Raw genomic sequence first — 23,229 nt, 5'->3', positions numbered from 1 at the left:
TGTCCAGACCGAAGTGGTATCCAGATCGAAGAGGTGTTCAGACGAAGGTGGCGTTCAGGCTAATTCCCCCAGGTGGTAAGGCCATAGTTATCCCTGCGTTACCATTTATTTTGGTATCCAGGTCGACATTTCTGTTTCGGCATTCCGGCCGATCTTCTCCGTACCAGACAGATGCTTCTTTCAAGATCGCTTCTTTGCCGATTCTGACAGGCATTGTTAATTATTTCCCATCAGAATGCAAATTGTTCGTCTGTTCTTGGTATTCAATCACTCTTCATCCTGATCATCTGAAAGCCGAGGCTATTCATATCGACAGGTTCACAGTGGATTGAATAGGGGCAGCTGTAATACCTCAAAATTTGCCCTCCTCTCTTGGGACTAGCTTGACATATTGCATTGCATTTCTTAGGTCATTAGTCATTAGCATGTTGCATATCATGTGGCTACATTGAGCAAGTCATCCTCCTAAGTCTTGGTTAGAAGATAAAAGGTGGATGTATGCAAGCCTGAGGGTTTTATTGATTGAATTGATCATTAATCATCCGAGGATGTGTGGTACAAATTAGGGTTTCTTGATTCTCAAGGGGGTTGAGTTTCATATTGGTTGCAAGGATACATCATCATCATCATGGTCTTGATATCATCCAAGAGATTGATCAAATACTTTGGGATTAGGGTTTTGACCACTGGTCAACCCTAATCAGTTGAATCATCTGCATTGGGCCAGTCAGGGCTTGGCAAGGAGACGGGGTTTTCAATGGATATGGGGATCATCATGTGATTATATTGAGCTTATGGAAGCTAGGGTGTCATCATTGAGCCATTTCATCAGGAGAATGAAGCTCAATTTCATCTATGCACGGCCAATTCATCTATCAGTCAGAAAAGTCAACTGTGGTCAACTGTGCCTGAATTGATGGATTTAGAGGTTGGAGAGGGTTAGATACACTTCATTCATGTCTAAACAAGTTTCATTTGGCATTTCAAACATCAAGAATGAAGAAAATAAAGTCAGATGGAAACTTTCCAAAAATAGAAAGTGACTTGTAATTGAAAACTGCCAAAAATGGAAAGTTTTTCACCTCAAAATTACGTGTCCAAAAATGCTTCAAATGAAATTTTTTTAAACATGAAAGTTGTAGATCTTGCTCTCACCTTTCCAAAAAGTCCAAGAACACTCATTTCTCATGTGTGGTTGGCAAGTTATGATCAAATCATTTTCAGAAAAAGTTGATTTTCAAAGTGGCATAACTTTTGAATGGAAAGGCCAATTTGGGTGATTCTTTTTTGAGCAAACCACATTTGACATGTACTTTCATGATGCATTATCACATTTCATCAAAAATCATCATAGCAAAATGGCATTTTTCAAGTGAACTAATTTGCATTTTGGTGGGAAAAATAGTGATTTTGAAAAATACATGTCATTTGCATACCAAACCACTTCTAACACATCATAAACATCATTTTGGACTTGCTTGAATGGTTTTTGCACTGTTACATTGGCTGCATTGTGAAAAGGGCATTTTTGCCAAAACACATGAAAGTGCATTTCACTAATTCATTTGATTTTGCTAATCTTGATTAACAATTGGATTAGGAAGTGGTATATATGCTTAATTGTAACAGAATTCACATAATCACAATTCACAATCTCAGATCTAACAGAAAACTCATCAAATTCTCTCAATTTTCTTCAAACTTTTTCACACTTTTTCCATCATTTTCATTAATTCTTCACTCTTCGTGCTTGTTTTTGTGAGATTCATCATCTACAGGTACTTGTGAAGAACTGTTGAGCAAGATCTTGGCAAAAACATTGAGGAATTGGAACTGTTATCATCAAGCTCATCCATGGCATTTTGACAATTTTTGGAACTGGAGCGTGCTGGAGCTACAAAACCTCTTTCAATCACCTTCCTAAGCTTCAATCAACATCTGTTTTGGCATTTCAACGCTTGATACGCACGAATTCACAACTGTCCTCGAATTAAGGTCAGTTTTCGAATTCAACGATTCTCAAAATTAATGCATGATTCTTGTAGATCGTACTTAGTAGATAATTCTGAAATTCGTTTCACTGATTTTGGTTGAGAAATGAGAGAGTTACGTGAATTTGAACTTTGATGCATGATAATGTTTTGCTTCGATCCGTTCAGATTAGGAAGAGTTAGGTCAAGATAATTTGAGATTGTGAATGTACACAGTGAGACCTTTCCATTGATGTATGGTTTGTCCAATTTGGTGACAAAAAGTTTTTGAGTGATGAATGTAGTGATGAATGTATGAACGTGTGCAAGAACAGTTTGAAAATTCAAAAAAACCTGATTTAGATCCATTCGCGCGGTACTGTTCATGAAGTCCCGTGTTTGTGCGCGCTGCCTTATTCAAATTGGACCACTGTTCGATCCTGCTGTACAGCATTCCTCCTTGGCCTAGCGGTTAGTGAGAGCGCCTGTGACCACTATGTACAGGGTTCGAGTCCGCGCTATGTCACTTTTCCACTTTGCCTTTTCCATTAATTTTCATTATGCTTTCATGTGCTTTACATACTTGTTCAACTTTTTTTATTTTTTCCTCAACATCAAAAATCCATATCTCACTCGTTTTTAATACAAATTTGATGCAATTTTTTGTGCCATTCTCCTTGTGATGTGCTCTATTTTATGGTGATTTTTAATAATATTGTGCGCGGGTAGATTTTGAAAATGCTTAGGGTTTGCTTTGACATGTCATTTTGTGCACCATGTTCACTCTTTTGTTCATGAAATGATGATGCTTCATTGGATATTCATGAAATTTTGCATGCATGTTCTAGACTCATTCCTGATCATTTTGATATGTGGTTTGTAATTTTTGAGTTCCTGGATTGAGAGTTATGACATGATCTTTGTAGGTGTTAAATTTTGTGCCATGCCATGCTTTGTGCAACTTCTTGATTTTATTTTTTATGCTTGTTAAATCTGAATTGAGCTGGATTTTTGTATGAGATTGCATATGGATGTTGAGAATACATGTGAATGTTTCTGGAATTTTTGGATGTGTTTCCTATTTGATTGGGATTTTATTTGCTGTTTAGTTATTTGTTGACTTTTTGTGAGACATGTTTCCATTTGATTTGTGAAATTCTGGTTATTAATTGGATGGATGTGAAATTGTGTGGAGTGATTGTAGACATCTTGAGGTACATCTTGGTTTTAGTCCCATTCATTTATCATATTTTATTTCTGTTTTGTGATGGATGGAAGTTGATGCATGTTTTGATGCATTGTATGAGCTTGTATGAACTTGTCTGGACTTTATGAATTTCATTGACTTGCTTCCCTTGGTCCAAATGAGCTGAAATTTGGTATGATTGACATGTTATGGATGCTGTTTGATCATGAATTTTTTGAGGATTTATTGAAGTGTTTTGGTATTGATTTGATTGTGATCATTCTGTTTGGTCCTTTGAAGTTCTAAATTGCATGTTTGATGCTTTTTCCTTCATGAAATGATAATGATGAACGATATGAATGTGGAACCACTTGGGTTTGATTCTTAATTGTTTGATCTTGATGTTGGATAATTTTCACTTGCTGTTTTGAATTTTTCATCTCCTTTGGACCCTAGGCTTGTCCTAGTGGTCTTGGTTCTCATGTTTGAATGTGATTTTCAGGTTGAAGAAAGCAAATGCTTTAAGGAGATTAATGCAAGTTGATTGAGTTTGGTTGATTGTTATGAACTAACTTGTTTTATTTTGTAGGATGCTTGGCTCACTTGAGTTGATTGTGCTTTGCATAGTGCATTGTCTGATTATACATTGTCTGTTGATTCTTATCTTGTCTGTTTTGACTTTGTGATTGATATACTAACTGAATTAGGTTGATTTCAGGTACTTTAGTCGCTAACAGTTCCCTTGAGAACTTGCTTGTGTTGCTGCTTGGTTGTGTAAACCAATTGAGGTAGAATTTCTTTTCTCCATGTAGTCTGGAAGACCTGGCCTGTTACTTGGCCAGGCACCTGTCTGAAGTCCTCCTTAAGAGGCAATGATTGTGCTTGTTTATATTTGTCCCCAAGCAGGAAAAGACCTTGATTAAGGCAATTGGCAGACACAAGAGGTGTGCAGTCCACCTCCTGCTAATCTGTTGAGTCATCCCTTGGCTCACATCATATGTTGATGCCTTGTGGATCCTAACCCAAGATGCATGTACAGTTGTACAGTTGAGTCAGTGTCATAAGTGTAGAAGGGCTCCCACTTTCTGGACCCACACTTCTTTGTCTGAAGCTCTCCCTGGCCAGGGATAAGAGCTGTGAGGCACACCCCTCACTTCCATTTCATCTGGCTTCACCCTGACTCTCAATGTCAGGGTTAAGAGCTAACATCGCCTGACACAGTTGTGTTGCTTTTGCAACTTAACCCTTGATTGAGCCCACATCTATTTGGATATAGTGTGTGCTAACTGTGAATGTTTGATTTGTTTTGTTTATGCTTGCATGCTTTGCTTTTTTCTGGTTAGGATTAGCTTGTTGTTGTGCAAGTAGATAGAAACCATAACATAGGGCAATGATGCATGATAACATCTAGGCTCGAGTCCAGCTCCCTAGTAGTGTGTCTCCTTTTTGGCGTGCGTGAGCCGAACTACGGCAGCTCTGATTCTCGTTCCAGACGAGATACGTAGGCATAGGATGCGATGTCCTAGCGAGCCCTCTCCTTTTTTCCCCCACCTGTGTTGTCTTCGGTGTGTGTGTGTGATGTTTGTTTAGCAACCTTTTCTTTCTTTTAGAGCGTGGATCCCGTAGAGTACTACGGATGCGTAGGGGTGCTAATACCTTCCCTTCGCATAACCGACTCCCGTACCCTTTCTCTTTGGTCGCGAGACCATGCTTTTTCCAGGTTTACTTCGAGTGTTTCCTTTCCCTCTTTTGGGATAAATAACGCACGGTGGCGGCTCTGTGTTGTTTTTGTTTTAGCCCGCCGGTTGTTTTTCGCGGATGCGACACAGATGAATTCAAGTGGATTCCAATACTTGCATCATATGAAAGCTTAAATCATAATAACTTGGTCTCAGAAATGTTGACATTGGCCAAGTCCTTTTGCTCATGGAATGTTGGCCAATTCTAAGTCCAAAGCTCATATCAAACCCAATAGTGTACACAAATATTTTTTAGGGTTTTGGTTGTTTATTAAGTATTTTAAGGTCCTAAGACCACAAACACAAACAAAGTACACAAACAAATATATACAATCACAATATATGGCTCAAACGAGCAAAGTGAAAATGACATAAACATAAACAATTTAAATGCTATGTAAATGACAAATGAATGGTAAATGACTTGAATTTAAATTGCATAAAGTAAATGACTTGAAAGTGAAGCAAAGTTAATAATAGTTAGTGTTAGTCAAAGTTAATTAGAAGTTAGTGGAGTTTTTCTTTTCAATTGATTAAATCATTCTTTGGATAACACTCAATCATCTATTCACAAGCATGGGTCCTTGAACCAAGACATCTTCCAAAGGAAGGAAAAAAGGCCAAGTTTCCACAGAATACCATGAAAGATAGGAGACTTACAATCTCATTTACTTGAATGTTATGCCTTTAGTGTCAAATTTAGCTCTATGTTAAGCAATCGCAATTGGACTTATGTAGAAGTCACAACTATCTGAGGTCGGGCAATAAAAATTTAGGTGCTAATGGATGTTAGAGATTCGGTAAGATGAACCAACCTCCTAAAACATACGACACACTAAAAGAAAAAAGATCAAAGGGATGAACCTATCACATCCATACTTGTATTGGTTAATCTAACCCAAGGTTATTGATGAACCTTTTAGCCTTAGGATTTTGAGATTTCATTGGTCAATGAAAGGGATGAGATAGAATGGGATTGAAGATGAAAAGGGAGGAGAGATGAGAGAAACAAAAATTGGTCATGGGAGAAACTTTATCAAATTAAAATCATTCATTCATTTTGGGAGATGAAATGTACATTTCATCAATCCCCTAAATCCAATGATTTTAACTTAACAAAAGTCAAATCAACCTTGACCAAGGCCCATACACATAGTCAAACATCATAAGTCAATAAAAATTGCTCAACATAATTTCTATAAAATTAATCAATTTAAAATCAAATTAAAAGTGCATTTAAATTAAATTTAGTTTGGTCAAAAACCTAAAACATCTTCAAAACACCAAATAAATGGCCAAGAGATTTATCCTAGGCCAAACAAGGTCAAAGGACCTTAGACAAAAAATTTCATGATTTTTGAAAGGTCAGAAGTATTTTTAAACAACTTAAAATATGCATAAAAACAATTAATTCATAAAAAATATCAAAATTAATCCAAAAAATAAGTTTAGTTCAGAAAATAAAATAGGAAAATATTTGAAGACTTTTGGTGAAAGTCCCATATTTTTTGCATTAAAAATGAAATTAATATGAATTAATCAAAATAAGACAATTAAATGAAAAATCAGAAAGTATGGAAAATTAGGAGCTATCAGATCTCCCTCATTAATTGAGGTGGAAGATCTGATGGCCACACGTGCGCGTTCCACCATGCACCAAGTCAAATGCGTTATACGCGTGGTAATCAGAACCAAGGGCTAAGATTAAAACATTTTGAATGGATCCTGTGGTTGAGAGGCGTGACAACACATCACCAGAGCTAGGGCTCCGGTCTTCTTCTTCAGTGGACCTCACCAGAATGGTCCACCATCAACCATCACCAAAATGAAAAAAAAAGATATGGATTTAAAGAAAAAATGCTCAGGAGCTCGAATCTGGCCTTAATTTTCTCCAATTCCAAGTATATAAAATGATACAGGGATTTGAATTTTGAGGATCATGAACTGAGTTGCTTCGATTTGACCTCAAAGCAACTCAATCTTGTTGCCTATATTGGTAGGACTTTAGCCAACCAAAAATCACAAAGAATGGTGAAGAATTGAGAGAGAATCGAAGAGATAAAGTTTCTGAAAAATCACCTTCGAGTTGATCCAATTTCACTTGATCTTGATCTGGATTTGTTTGCTTTCTCTTCCTCTTGCTTGTAGAAGCCAATTGAGATGAAAAGGGAAGTGAATTTATGGAGTTTTAACTTTCAAACAGAAGATGAAGTTCAAGCTCGATTTCAAGAGAAACCTTTAGAAATTCTATGGAAATGAGGGTGTGGATGAAGTTCTGATCACAATGCACTTCTATTTATAGCCAATGCAATTGATTTCTACACACTTTCTTTTCAATGTTAAAAAATAGCAACCTTTCATCATGAGCTGCACGGGCATGCACAAAGCCCAAAGAATCATTGGCAAAGGTCCAAAATTCTGCACATGTCATGCTGAAGGTGTTGCATTAAGCCGTGCATTGTTGAATTGAATTGAATCATGAGATTCCTCCAAATGGTACCTCATATTGCACCCATGCGCAAGACCTTCAGTTTTGATCCAAATGGGATGATCTTGGACTTTTTGAAAGGTGAGATCAAGGGGAACAACTTTCATGTTGAACACTATTTCATTTGAAGCTTGGATCATGATGAAATTTGAGGTGGAAGTTTGGGAAATCAAACATATTTGAAAAATTTCTAAGTCCCAAGTCAAATGTTCACTTCTTCCACCTTGAATAACTTTTTCTATAGGCATCAAATGAGAAAGGCCCCTTCATGAAAGTTGTAGCTCTTTCAAATCTCTTCAATTTGGAAACAAATTTGACCTCATTTGGATTTGGAATGAAAACGTTACGTATTTTAGAACTTGAGGAAAATCACATGTTCAATGGTATTGGTCCAAAGTGACCTATAATGTTTCCTCTTGGCACATGAATTTGCAAGTTGAATTTGAACTTCCTCCAAACATAAAAGTTGAATTAGATATCTTGAATTTGATCATGGAGTATATATGGCTTTCATATCATAGTAAATGAGCAAGTTATGGGCTTGGGAAGTTGACCTCCAAACTAGGGTTTAGACAAAATAACCTATAATCTCTCACCATAAAAAATGACTTTCAAAGAAAATATAGCTCTTGACCTCAACATGAAAGTTGTTTGGAAAGCCAGTTTGAGTAGATTTGATCTTGGAATCATTTTCATATGACACAAATTATAGGAGATAGGGTCTAGGGAACCCTAGTTTTGACCAATTGACTTTCTCTGGTCAATCACCATGAACCAACTTGCTAGCTTGATATTATCTTGACTTTTGGGACTCATGGAGGATCATATATGCATAATATGATTTAGTGTGAAATATCCCTTGAAATATTTGATCAAATGTTGAAGAAACTTGTTGAAGAAGTCACACAAGATACTCAGATGAATTAGGGTTTCCAAGGCAAACAAACTCCAAAATCTTGATGATTTATTGATCAGAATGACATGTGAAGATCATGGGGATCCACATATGATGCCTAAAACCAATGTGAACCATTTCTTGATTGAACTCCTTGCATTAAGGGTGTCAAACCCTAGATATGAGCTTGATATAACATGGGTTAGCATACACACTACCTACAAAAAGCAACAAACTATACATTGACATATTTTTGATATTTTGGTTAGTAAATAATGAAAAACAAAGTATGATACAATCAAAAGTGCTTGGTGATCTCTCCCAATGCAAATCCAATGAATGAGGGGTGAGGAGGATACCAAGGTGTGATCCCAAAGCTAATGCATATGATGAGATAGCATGGGGGATCTTAGGGTCAAAATTGGGGTCTTACATTATTCTTGGCAACTTCTACTATGTGACCCCACTGATCAGTGCAACCAACCTCAATAGCTTTTTGAGCATCCTTGAAAGAAGACATGGGTGCCCCAACTTTCTTCACTTGGCAGCAATAGACAAAGCTTGGAACGGAGTTCCAACTTCTTCTTCAGCATCTACATAAGTAAAGGATGAAAAATGGATTACTAAGAGTGCCTTCTCTCCACCAACAACGACAAGCTTGTCGTTCTTCACAAATTTAAGCTTTTGGTGCAGAGTAGATGTCACAGCTCCCGCTTAATGAATCCATGGCCTTCCTAATAAACAACTATAGACCGGGTGGATGTCCATTACTTGGAAAGTAATCTGGAAATCACTCTGACCTATCTTATTTGGCAGGTCCACTTCACTAATGATAGTTTTACGAGAACCATCAAACGCTTTGACAATCACACCATTGTACCTCATTGGGGCGCCTTTTTAGGAAAGTCTGGACAAAGTTGATTTCGGTAGCATGTTCAGAGATGAACCAATATTGACCAATACGTTAGACAATGCATCCTCCTTGCAATTCATCGAAATATGTAGCGCCAGATTGTGATTTCTACCTTCCTCGGGAAGCTCTTCATCACAAAAGCTCAGATTATTGCAAGAAGTGATGTTAGCAACAATATGGTCGAACTGATCCACAGTAACATCGTGCTCGACATAGGCTTGCTCTAGTACTTTTTGCAATGATTCTCCGCGTGCTTCAGAGTTCATTAGCAGAGACAACACTGAAATCTTTAACGGAGTTTGGAGCAGCTGCTTCACCACATTAAACTCGCTCCTCTTGATTAATCTCAATACCTCATCGTCACCATTAGTCTTCAGTTTGCTGGATTCACCAGATTGACACACTGGAGCATTAACTAAGTTCATTATAGGCACATACTCCTTCTTACTGGCCGAAACATCCTTTACTTCCTTCGGAAAGACCGAACCAAACATACGACCACTGCAGGTCACCTTCGCTATATCAACTATATTCACCACAGAACTTTCTATAGGTACCGAAACCTCTTGACCATTCTCCACGATTGTGGCATTATATTGATAAGGCACAGATTTATCTAGTGCGTACGGGACAGGGACCGCTAACTATATTACCAACGATGATACCGATCTATTGACGCTGTTGCTGTTGTTGCTGATATTAAACTGAATTACTACCCGCTCCGAGGTCTTGAACACAGGAACAATTACATTCACGTTATCTATATCCTTTGACTGACAGATTTGGATAAGTCATTCATGCATCAACCTCTGAATATCCCTCTTGACAATGACACATCCTCGAGGGTTCACCCTGCATACTACACAACCATCATGGTCATGTTCACAATCACTGACCAAACAGATATCTCTATGAATTGCAACCAAAGACTGTCTAATATGGCGAACATCATAAACCTTATACTCTCCAGAACATCCATCTACCATGTTAACTGAAGCATTACCATGAACGGGAAACGAATTGGCTTTCACATTAGGCGCACGGTCCTCAAAGGACACCATCCCACTTTTCACGAGCTTTTGTATATCATATTTCAGCAGGTAGCAATTCTCAATGTCGTGGCCAGGGGATCCCTGGTGAAAGGCACAACAAAGTTCAGGTTTGAATCACCATGGTAATGACTCGGGAATTTGAGGTGGATTTCTTGGTTGGAGTAGGTTCTTGAGAACCAAAGATGGGTACAATTCTACATATGTCATAAGAATAGGGTCAAAGGAGACCTTCTTCCTCTCAAAACTTTGCTGGTTATTATTGTTGTTGTTTTAGTTGGTTCTTTATTTCGGTTGTTGTTGACGTTGTTGTTGAATTGGAACTAATTGATTATTGGAATTGTTGGAAAAACTGGAATTACTAACGAAACTTGATGTTGATACGGACGCAGTTGAGAACTCCTTCAGACATGAGGCCTCCTCTTCCTCCCTAAAGATACTGAATTGGTTTCCCCTTCCTGCCTTTTGGAAAAACCACTTCCATAATTCTTATTGGTCGACACCTCTTCCTTGGACATACGTCCTTCATGGACTCCTTCTAACCTCATCCCCATATTTACCATTTCGGTAAAGTCACTAGGGGCACTGGCGATCATACATTAGTAATAAAACGAACTCAGGGTCTTGAGGAAAATCTTCGTCATCTCTTTTTCTTCCAATGGAGGATTAATCTGAGCAGCAATTTCCCTCCACCTCTGAGCATACTCTTTAAATGTCTCCTTATCCTTCTGAGACATAGACCTCAGCTGGTTTCTATCAGGCGCCATATCCATATTATACTTGTACTGGTTCACAAAAGCTTCACCCAGATCGTTGAAAGTACGAACACTTGCACTGTCTAGCCCCATATACCATCTCAGAGCAGCACCAGTCAAACTGTCTTGAAAATAGTGAATCAGTAACTGATCATTATCAGTTTGGGTTGATATCTTTCTAGCGTACATAATAAGGTGGCTAAGTGGACAAGTATTTCCCTTATACTTTTCAAAGTCAGGGACTTTAAACTTCATCGGGATCTTCACATTTGGTACTAAGCAGAGTTCAACAACACTCTTATAAAACAAGTCCTTTCCTCTCAATGTTTTCAACTCCTTTCGCATCTCAAGGAATTGATCCTTCATTTCATCCATCTTCTCATAAACATTTGGGCCTTCAGATGGCTCATAATGGTAAATGGTGTCCTCAACATGATGCAAGGTATGAAAAATTGGTGGTGGCACAGACATGAACGGGCTAGATGCCGGCACGGTAGAAAAAGTGGATGCAAACCCTTCAGGAATGAAATATGGTGGCATCCCCCATGGGAATCCAGCAGGCATAGACGGACCGGATTGAGCAGCAACAACAGGAATGGCTGAGGTAACAACCTCGGAGATAACAGTCCTCCATCATGGAAGTGAATCGGGCAATCTCATTCTTCATCTTTTTGTTCTCTTGTTCCAAATGTTCCATAATTCTGGGTTGATTGGTGCGAGTGTTGTATCGGTGAGTCAGCTTGGCTGAAGCACAAAAGAATAATTGATAAGACATATGGCAGAAGAAACCTGCTATGCAGATGATGCGTGAAATGCAATGTTTTTGTTTATTTAATTTCAAGGAACATGTTTTATTTATTTATAAACATATAATAATGATAATAACAATTTGATTGACCAAAAAATCTCTTTTATTCATAAAATTTGGAAGGATTACACTGAGTATAATTTCAGAAACCAAAGTAAAAGTACAAGAGAAAAGGAAACTAATCAGCCTAAGGATCCCCTAGCGACGGTGTCATATGATCTGGCTGTTGGCGTATACTTCCTTCGGATGCGTCAAATCTCGGTCTCAAAAGATGTCTTCATCTGAGCTTTCTCAAGGACAAGCTGATCAATAATCTTCTTCCAAGCACCGGAAGGCTGAGGCATACTAGAGCAAGATGGATCATCTGGCTCTCCCTGTCTCTTCACTACTCGATGTTCAAGAAGTTCAATAAGCGCATCTTTGTCTTTTGACTCAAGCTGCAACTCCTCATGCTTTCGGCTCAAAGCATGGAACCGCTCTTCCCACATATCTTTCTCTTATGTTATCTTGGCGAGTGCGTCTTCCAACTCCTCTATATCTTGGTTGGGGAGAGTTGATGGCTCAGCCACAACCAAAGACATAGGTCTTTCACATGCATATGGCATCTTCAACTCCAAAGCTCTCTTCTTCACCCAAGTGTGTAAGCTTCCAAAGCTACGCAATTGCACGGACCAAGCTCGGATCTTCCTTTCCTATGCACATTATGCCAAGCACGTATCATTTTCTGTTTCAAAAGTTGGGAATCTTTACCCTCTTGATAGAAAAGGCCTTCTAACTGAGTGTTATTAGGTTTTTCTCTCAAGGGGAACCCAAGTTGACAACGAGCCAAAGCAGGGTTGTAGTTGATTCCTCCTTGTGTACCAATGAGAGGCACATTAGAAAATTCACCACAACTATCAACAATATCCACACTACTCAATGCAGAATCATACTAAACAATAGCATCATTAATGAGAGCCATAAGTCTCTGAGACCACCGTAGACATTGTTTGTTCTCCATAAAAGTAGGCGTTTGAGAAAAGTGCAAAATAAACCACTTGTACAGAAGAGGAACACAATACACAATATTCCCACCACCTTTAGAATTCCTAAATTGAAAAGAGAAGTACATATCACCCAACTGAGTAGGCACATGATTCCCAATCAAGAAGATTCTAATGGCATTAACATCAACAAAACCGTCAATGTTAGGGAACAAAGCCAAACCATAGATGAGCAACACAAAGATGGCTTCAAAAGCGTCCATACTACCAGCTTGAGCAAAGACAATAGCTTTCACTATGTCAAACTCAGAAGTCAATCCAAACATTCCTCCTTTGTTCACCCAATGAGCCTCAATCTCAGACTTCTTCAGATGAAGAGCTTCAACTATGATATGAGATATGGGAATCTCCTCCAATCCATTAAAAGGCACCTTGTCATAAATAGGTATTCCCAAGAGATGGGCATACTCCTCTAATGTAGGCATAAGTTGATAATCGGGAAAAGTGAAGCAACGGTAGAGAAGGTCATAAAATTGAACCAACACACTCAAGAGTCCTTCAACCACATCAGTAGATAACACATACAAAAGCTTCCCATGGCGTTGCTTGAAGGCCAAGGGGTCTAATACAAAGGATGGCAACTTCCTTAGCTCTTTCATATCCAGACATCTGAAACTGTACTTTTTAGTGTTCCTTCGCCCACAATGCATGGTCTGAAAATATTTGTAAATAAGACCTTAGTTCCTTGACATTATTTTCGTGTGATGAATGCTATGATGTGCATGAATGCATGAATGCAACAATCACAAATAAGGGATCATACACAAGGCAAACACAAACAAAGGTCAATGGATGAATCATGTAATTGTTAAGATCAATCATCCATTTTGGTGGATTATGGTTTTCACCTTATCAACACCCATGTTCCATTGATATTGAAAAGACTTGATTGGATCAACCAAGAATCAAAGGGTTTGTTGCGAGTCACGAGCATGGAGTCAGGTTAAGAACCATCTCAAAGGAGTGTACTAAGGATAAAAACCTATAGATCATGTTCTAAAAAGTTCCCAGAGTCTTAATTCCATCTATCGGATATTATAGGTTATGATGACTGACTCATCAACCCATAATATTCTCAAGAGAAACTCGCCTGAGTGTAGTATCAGGTAACAATTATTATCAAGCCTACACCTGAACAGTCTTCGCACTACGTCCTAAATAGGTCAAGTTGGGTTAAATGTTCTACGATCCTCAACTTCTCGGACCCCAAATCAGAGAAAGTAATGCCTAACCACAAATAACTTGTGTGACATCAATAGCTCAAAAAGGGTCTCCACTGAGTAGATGGGTCTCAAGCCAACTTGTTAAGGACTACTCCACACAAGTTGAACATGATTATACCATCCTCCTATCTTTATTGCACTCAAGTTCGGGTTAGAACTTATCTCACCACTCAGAGATCACCAAGCACGATAAGCAGATTATATCACACAAGCAAACATACAAACATCAAATATACAACTATATACACATAAAAAGTAGGCTAAACCCACTGAGGACTACTCCCCAGCAGAGTCGCCACTTAATTTCTGTAGCGGTAAATTCATGACCATCAAACTATGGATAAACTTAACGTCAATAAAACCAGAGTCGCCACCGCGCTTTTATTGTTTCCAAAGAAAAAGGGAAAAGTATGAACAAAACCCAAAGATAAGAATTTTTCAAATGAAAATTAATAAAATGCCAGAGATTACAGGTAAGGGGGTTGGTTACACAGAGGGAAGGTGTTAGCACCCAAAGTGTCCTAGGTACTCCTAGGGAGCCCTTTTTTATGTGTGTATGTGTTTTGGTATAAAGGATGTTTGAGGAAAAATAGAGTGTAGGGATGAGAAAAGAATTTATTGGTTATATTTTTGTGTTTGATAAGACCTTCAGACTTGTGCCTACATACCAACATAAAAATGAGGGATCGAAACCTCGTAGTTCGTGGTATCAATTTCAAAATGAGTGAATTGCTTTTAATCGAAATTTTTAAGTTAAAAAAGGCACAAAGGGTCGAAAAGTTTGAATGGGTGTTAGTTCTTTTTGTCTGTTGAATTTTTAAGTCAATATTGTTAAGTTTATTTACAAGTTTGATTAAGAAAAGAGTTAAAAAAATGCAATGGCATAAGGCCAAAGTTTCTAATTTGAAATAAAGTCTAAGTTTTGAAATCACAAGCAAAGAAAATTTTGAAAAGAGGGAGAGATTTTAAAATTTTAGAAGTGGGAGGAGATGAAGAGACTAATCCTAAGCATAAAATTAGAAGTTAAGATTTGAATGGATCTGACCAATGGGATGCAATCCAACAGACAAGTATGTCATATACAAAACCCACTTTCCCTTTGGACTTTGAATCAAGCAATAATCAGCAAGGAATTAGCAATATGAAGAGCAAAGCATCAAATAAAAATGGCCACATCCAAACAAGAAAATCCAAAGCTAAAAGTCTTATTTGTCTCTCATGTATTAGAGGAAATACTCCTTGATCAACTCAGAATAAGGCATTAGGCACAAGATCAAAATAACAGTTGCATCAAGACCATGGAGCAGATTAACTGAAGTGGATCCAAATACTTGCATCAGATGAAAACCCAAATCACAATAACTTGGTCTCAGAAATGATGGCATTGGCCAAGTCCCTTTTTGCATATGGAACGTTGCCTAATTCTAAGTCTAAAAGCTCAGATCAAACCCAACAGTCCACACAAACATTTTTTAGGGTTTTTGTTGTTTATTAAGTATTATAAGGTCCTATGACCATAAACACAAACAAATATATACAATCACAATATATGGCTCAACTGAGCAAAGTGAAAATGACATAAACATAAACAAGTTAAATGATATGAAAATTGCAATGAATGGTAAATGACTTGAAATTAAATTGCATAAAAATAAATGACTTGAAATATAAAGCAATATTAATAAGAATAATCAAATGTTAGTCAAGGTTAATTATATGTTAGTGGAGTTTTGTTTTTTTATTGATTAAGTCATTCTTTGGAGAACACTCAACCATCTATTCACAAGCATGGATCCTTGAACCAAGACATCTTCCAAAGGAAGGAAAAAATACCAAGTTTCCACACAATACCATGAAAGATGGGAGACTTACAATATCACTTACTAGAATACTATGCCTTTAGGGTCAAATTTAGCTCTATGTTAAGCAATTATAATTGGACTTATGTAGAACTCACAACTATCTAAGGTCGGGCAATAAATATTTAGGTGCTAATGCATGTTAGAGATTTGGTAGAATAAACGAAACTCCTAAAACATACCACGCACTAAAAGAGAAGAGATCAAAGGAGGGACCTATCTCATCCATACTTGTATTGGTTAATCTGACACAAAGTCATGGATGAACCAATTAGCCTTAGGATATTGAGACTTCATTGGTCAATGGAAGGGATGTGAAAAAAGGGGATTGAAGATGAAGAGGGAGGGGAGATGACAGAAACCCAAATTGTTCATGGGAGGAATTTTATCAAATTAAAATCATTCATTTATTTTGGGAGATGAAATGTACATTTCATCAATCCCCTAAATCCAATGATTTTAACTCAAAAAAAGTCAAATCAACCTTGACCAAGGCCCAAACATATAGTCAAACGTCACAAGTCAATAAAAATGGCTCAACATAATTTCTATACAATTAATCAATTAAAAATAAAATTAAAAATGCATTTAAATTCAATTTAATTTGGTCAAAATCTAAAATCTCTTCCAAACACCAAATAAATGGCCAAGAGATTTATCCTTGGTCAAACAAGGTCAAAGGACCTTAGACAAAAAATTTCATGATTTTTGAAATGTCAGAAGTATTTTTAAACAATTAAAAATATGCACAAAAACATTTAATTCATGAAAAATATCAAAATTAATCCAAAAAATAATTTTAATTCAGAAAATGAAATATGAAAATATTTAAAGAATTTTGGTGAAAGTCCCATATTTTTTGGATTAAAAATGAAATTAAAATGAATTAATCAAATTAAGTGGATTAAATGAAAAATTAGAAAATACAAAAAAGCAAGGGCCATCAGATCTCCCTCATTAATTGAGGTAGCATATTTGATGGCCACACACGCGCGTTCTGATCAGTCAGCATTTGTATTAAGTTTTTGTTACTGATCCGACAAGAAACCGAGGTTTTTGAAACAATGTGCAAGCATTTTTGTTACTTTTCGAGTCAATTTTACTTCCGATATTATATATATCTATTTTCGTGATTTTATGCGTGGGATAGCTGTGTTTTGGTCTGATAGGTCCAGGTAGAAGAATCAGGGAACTCAGAACGAGACAATGTGAGAATCCGGCAAGCAAAGAAGCATAAAACCCCGGTACAGGAGGCCTAACACGACCACCCGTGTAACCTGACATGGATTGTGTCAGGAAAAGGAGGGCGTGTTATAGAAGACAGTGGCCTGACACGGCCACCCGTGTCAGCTGATACGGGCCGTGTCAGGCACCATACCCAGCCGTGTCACCCATGCCAAGGGCGTGTCAGCTAGGACATTAGGCTGACACGGGCCGTGTTATCCCATCCCCAAAATTTCAGTTTTCTCGGGCTTTTGTTCATCGGGATTTTCCAGAGATATTTCTGGACATGTCCAACTGCTGCTTGGAATTTTCTCTATAAAAGAGGACCTTCTGCCTAAGGAAAAATCATCTTGTAATATGGAAAAATAAAGTATTGTGAAGCAATCAAGTATTACCGAGAGCAAGGCATTCAGAGAGCTGAAGGTTTTCATGAGCGGGAGCGATTGAAGGTCAAAGTCATCCAATTACTTGTAATGTGTAATTTTTATCTTGCATTTGTTTTAAACAATATGAGTAGCTAAACCCCCCAATGCTAGGGGGGTGTCCCTGATTTAGAATTGTAACAAATTTGAGTTTACATTTGCATTTATAATATTATTTTTAAGGTAACCTTTTGATGTGTTTATAGCTTTCTCTTTCGGACCAATCGAGATTGATTTGTGGTTATCAATTAGGCTGGGCCGCCATTGATAAGGTTTTCATAAGGTTACTATATAGTTGATATCACCTAGGACTAGGGATACCCTGTATGAACCAGAGTATTCTTGATATTATAATGCTCAATGTCACCGTAATTGCCTATGGACATAGAAATTAGGGTAGATTGATTAAAGGTTTTCTCACCAAGGACTTGGGAGAAAATACCTTTGAGAACTGGTAGTAATTGATATTTGTTGACGCAATAGTAACTCATAGCTTCTACAGGGATAAATCATACACCTTCCCTGATATTCTTCTTTTTTCCCTGTAAACCCTTATTTTCATCCTTATTTGCTTTTACCTTTATTCTTATATTTTTACACCTAAAAACCAAATTAATACTTTTTTTTAGTTGAATGACAATTTAAACTCAATATTGACTTGCAGTCCTTGAGATCGACATTCGGGGAATTTCCCCATTATTACTATAAAAGGAAAAATAGTACACTTGCTATTTTCCCGATCAAGTTTTTGGCGCCGTTGCCGGGGACTGCCAAATTTTAAATTCAATTAAAATTTTGTTGCTCTGCAATAAAATTATTTATCTGTCATTTGTAATTTACTAATTTGTATGCGAGGAGAACCCTCATAACTTGTTGTATGAAATGTTGTATGAAATGTGAGTGAAATGTCCTAGGTACTCCTAGGGAGCCCTTTTCACAACTTGTTGTATGAAATGTTATTTGTTTATGAAATATTTATTGTGCAAACATGATTGAAGGGATGAGAAAAGAATATGCAAGTTATTATTTTTTGTGTTTGAACGGATGAACCCGTTGCCTACGTACCTTTCCATGGAAGGTAAGGATCAAAACGCCGTAGTTCGGCTAAAAGATTTCCAAAATATGAGTGAATTCATTTTAAAACAAAAGCCCTAAGGTCTTTCGTTATCCAAGGGAGAAAACTCAACCTTATACAAACAACAAGTCCACCATGTGAGAAAAGTTTCAACTTGCTAGTGAGGGGTTAACCCTATAATAATCAAGGAAGTCTTACAATTCAATCACTAAGGACAAAAGGTGAGATTAACATCAACCAACTAGGATAAATCAAACCTATGGCTAATGTATGAAAGCTTATCAAGAAGTGGACAAAGCCACAAAACAATTGAGTGAGTGAAATTAACCAATTAGGATTATTCACAAAAGTGGTCAAAGTATGATTAGAATTCAATTCAAAAGAAGTATTATGAAAATGAAGTTTGAAAAATCAGAGGCTTAAGGCCTAGGTTTCTAATTTGAAATCATGTCAAAATGTTTGCACAATAGTTTTCTGGTTTTTGGGTTAACATGCACATGGAGGTTTAAAGAAACAAAAGGTGGGAGGGTGAGGAAGTAAAAATTCTTAGATGTTCACCTCTTGAGATCATATGTAGATGATCCAAGTGATTCCTTTGGAATAGGCAACAAAGCAATAAGCAAATGGACAAAGTATCAGGCAAAGCCAACAAAGATGGATACCGGATGCCAATCAATGGACTTATTCCAATCTCACAAAACAAAATGGATACCAGATGCCAATCAATGGGCTTATACCAATCTCCTCAAACAAAAACAAAACTGGATACCAGATGCCAATCAATGGACTTATACTAGTCTCCTAAAACAAAATGGATATCGGATGCCAATCAATGGACTTATACCAATCTCCTCAAACAAAAACAAAACTGGATACCAGATGCCAATCAATGGACTTATACTAGTCTCCAAAAACAAAATGGATACCGGATGCCAATCAATGGACTTATACCAATCTCCTCAAACAAAAACAAAACTGGATACCAGATGCCAATCAATGGACTTATACTAGTCTCCAAGGAATGATCATAGGAAACAACTGCCAGTAAATGGACTTACAATTGACTCCTCACAAAACAAAACAAAGAATGCAATAAGCAAGAGGAAACAAGTTGCCAATAAATGGTCTTACACTCGACTCCAAGGAAAGGAATGCCAATGAATGGTCTTAGTTCCAAATCCCACCAGATCACAGGAAACAACTGCCAATAAATGGACTTACAATTGCCTCCTCAATGGACAAACAAAGTGTCACAAAGATATGAACAATGATCATGAAATGATATACAATTAATGATGATAAATGCATAGAGGCATACATAAGCAAACATGCACAGATGAATCAAGTAAGCAATCAAACAAGTCAATTATCACACACTATACACAATCAATTAGGCTCAATCAAGGTTAGGCTTTACAGCCAACTGGAATGGGGTAATTGTGCTCTTAACCCTAACATTGAGAGTTAGGGTGAAGCAAATGAAATGGAGATGAAGGGTGTGCCTCATAGCTCTTATCCCTTGGCACAAAATTACACAATCACAAGCATTGCCTCTTAAGGAGGACTTCAGACAGGTGCCTACCAATAACAGTAGGTCTTCCAGACTACATGAAGACGAGGGATTATACCTAAGTGGTTAAGCAACCAAGCAAAGCAAAGTTCACAATGAACTTAAAGCAACTTAAGTACCTCTTGAAGTGCAGAAGCTGGAATTCACGCGATCTGCAGCTTGTAATGCTTCAATTCTACTTTCCAATGCTTATGGAGTTGATTGATGAAGTAATTGCAGCCTGAATGATACTAGATCTTGCTCAAAACAGAAATGCCATTTCCAACTTCATGAACATGAACCTGTTGATCCTTGCACGAATTCTACAAAACAACACTTGATCTATACTATATCCAAGCTCAGGAGCACGAATATGAAGTTAGACTGCAAGGTTCTTTGGAAAAAAATTGAATCAAGAGTGAGAGAAAAATTTGAAGTGAGAGAGAATTCTAGATCCAAAAATGTGAAAAATGATTCCTCCCCTCAATTCTGTTAGGGTTTAAGTATTTATATGCTATGCTAATCACTTGGTTAATCCCTAATTAGCTTGGTTAAGTGAAATGAGGCAAATTACAAAAAACCCAAATTTGCATGTGCATGTATTATTTTCCACGTGAACAGTGCTTTTTCTTTCATCAAAGTCACTTAAAATCTTCTTTTAAATCCAATGGCAATGATAAAAATCTCATACAATGCACAAATTTTGAATTTTTAATTTCCCTCCAAAAAAACCATGGATTAACAAATGATTATGTGATGATAATTCATGTAATGTGATGCATGATTTGGAAATTAGAGGTCAAGAGGAGAATATTGCAAAAAGAACCACTCATTTTGGAGCTTTGGTTGAAAAGTTATGCTCATTTGAAGTTCCATGCACACTTTGTCATGATTTGATCATATCTCCTTAACCACACATCATATGCTCATGATCTTGGACATTTTGGAAATGGGAGAGAAAGATTAACAACTTTCATGTTCAAAAAAATTTCATTTGAAGCTTTCTTGATGATGTAATATTAAGTTGAAATTGGTCCAAAATCTTTCCATTTTTGGAAAGTTCAAATTATAGGTCACTTTCTATTTTTGGCAATTCTTGACTGGACCTCAAATTCTTCAATGTGAGTGTTTGAAATGTCAAATGAGACTTGTTTGAACATGAATGAAGTATTTCTAATCACTTCCCACCTCCAAATCCACAGCTGACTTTGCAGTTGACTTTCTAGGCCTTTAGTTGACTGGGAAATGTTCTGGTGAAATTCAAGCCTCTACCACTTGGGATTTTGCTTCAAAATAACATCATAGCTCATATGAACTCTTGTGAATGACTGTGGGGTCCAAATCTCAAGAATGACCACCATCTATGGCTCAATGAGTGCCTTTGATTGCCTTGACCTGTTAATGCTTCATCTGCAAGACAAAGGTTAGATGACATATTTTTGTACTCTTGGTTAGTGATAAAAAGAAAAGCAATGACATATAAATGTAAGGAATGCTTGGTGATCAAGAACCACTCTCAAAAAGAGGACCCACCCATAAGGAAGGAAGCAAGGTGTCCAATGATCCTTGAGGCAATGACATGATATGATATGATGCCATGAGGGATCTTAACGACAAAATTGGGGTCTTACAGATGCCCTTATTTAAGGTCATTCTAGCCGGAGAAGTGAAGGTTAAAATCTTCATCTCGACGCGGTAGAATGGGCTTAAATAACAATAATGAGACAAATTTTGGTCCCTAAGAGACCTCATGATGCAAATGTATGCATGCAAAACAAACAACACTCTGTGGGGAATACTGGTCCACAAAGAAAAACGATCCATCGGAGTAATACACTCACCAGGAACAGAGACTCTAACAGGATTCTCATGGGGAAAAAGAAAAAGAAAGCGTGAGCAGGCCACGACTCTGAATTAGGGTAAAACAAGAACTAGACACTACGTGAACAGGACACGACTGGACTAGAGACCTCACTGGGGAGTAAAGGACTCAAACTGGGAAAAGAAGAATTCCAAAGGAAGACACATCCATTGGAAAGACTCAAGTTGACTCAAACTATCCACGAAGGATACTTCGGATGAAAATCCAGACTCGGACTGGGGAAAGATTCACACAGAACCTCCCCGCCGGGAAAAACTGCATATATTGGGGAAACGCCAATACAAAAAAAGGGTAAATCACAACAGAAACTCCACTGGGGAATGTCTAACAAAGAGACTCTCTTGGAGAAAAAACTGCAAGATGAGGCGTTACCGGTTACTGGGTAACAAACTCAAAGAGACATGTGATCTAAACACCGGTTACTGGGTGAAAGAACAACAAGCTCAGGAAGAATGAATATCTAAGACCGGTATAAGGGTGAGAGATATCAATCAACCAAACATCTGAGAAAGACCTGAAAAAGGTACATCAACTCAGGAAAATCTGACTCCACATGGGACCAAGGTCATAATAGGGAGCAGAAAGGAAGGAACACCAGGGATACCGATTACTGGGTATATAATAGGTGACCGACCGAAAACGTGAATTGGTATATATGCCAAAACACTCATCATCCGAAAGGAGGGCTTGAAAAAGCAAATCGACTTACAGGATGGACATTTGACCCCACAACGGGAAAACGAATCTTACTCAGCTTGGGGAAACAAACCCAAAGAGCGCATGAGATATAATATCCATTACCGTCAGAACGTGGATAGTATACTCGCATGAGATATATTATCTATTACCGTCAGAACATAGATAACATACTCGCATGGAAGGAACACCAGGGATACCGGTTACAGGGCATATAATAGGTGACCGACCGAAAAGAGACACAATCGATACCAACATCAACAGGGTATACGAAAGATAACTAATAGGGGATAAATTGCAAGCATCCGGCAGTTATCCAAGAGACATATCAAATATTCGATTCCACAAAGGAATACGAATCTTACTTGACTGGGGAAACACAACAGGCTTCGACTGAAGAGTGCAAGAGATATATTATCCATTACCGTCAGAACGTGGATAGTATACTCGCAC

This window comes from Lathyrus oleraceus, chromosome 1 (genome assembly GCF_024323335.1).
Source record: "Lathyrus oleraceus cultivar Zhongwan6 chromosome 1, CAAS_Psat_ZW6_1.0, whole genome shotgun sequence".
In the NCBI taxonomy this organism is placed as follows: Eukaryota; Viridiplantae; Streptophyta; class Magnoliopsida; order Fabales; family Fabaceae; genus Lathyrus; species Lathyrus oleraceus.
The sequence above is the reverse complement of the archived record's forward strand: the minus strand, read 5'-3'. Positions refer to the sequence as shown.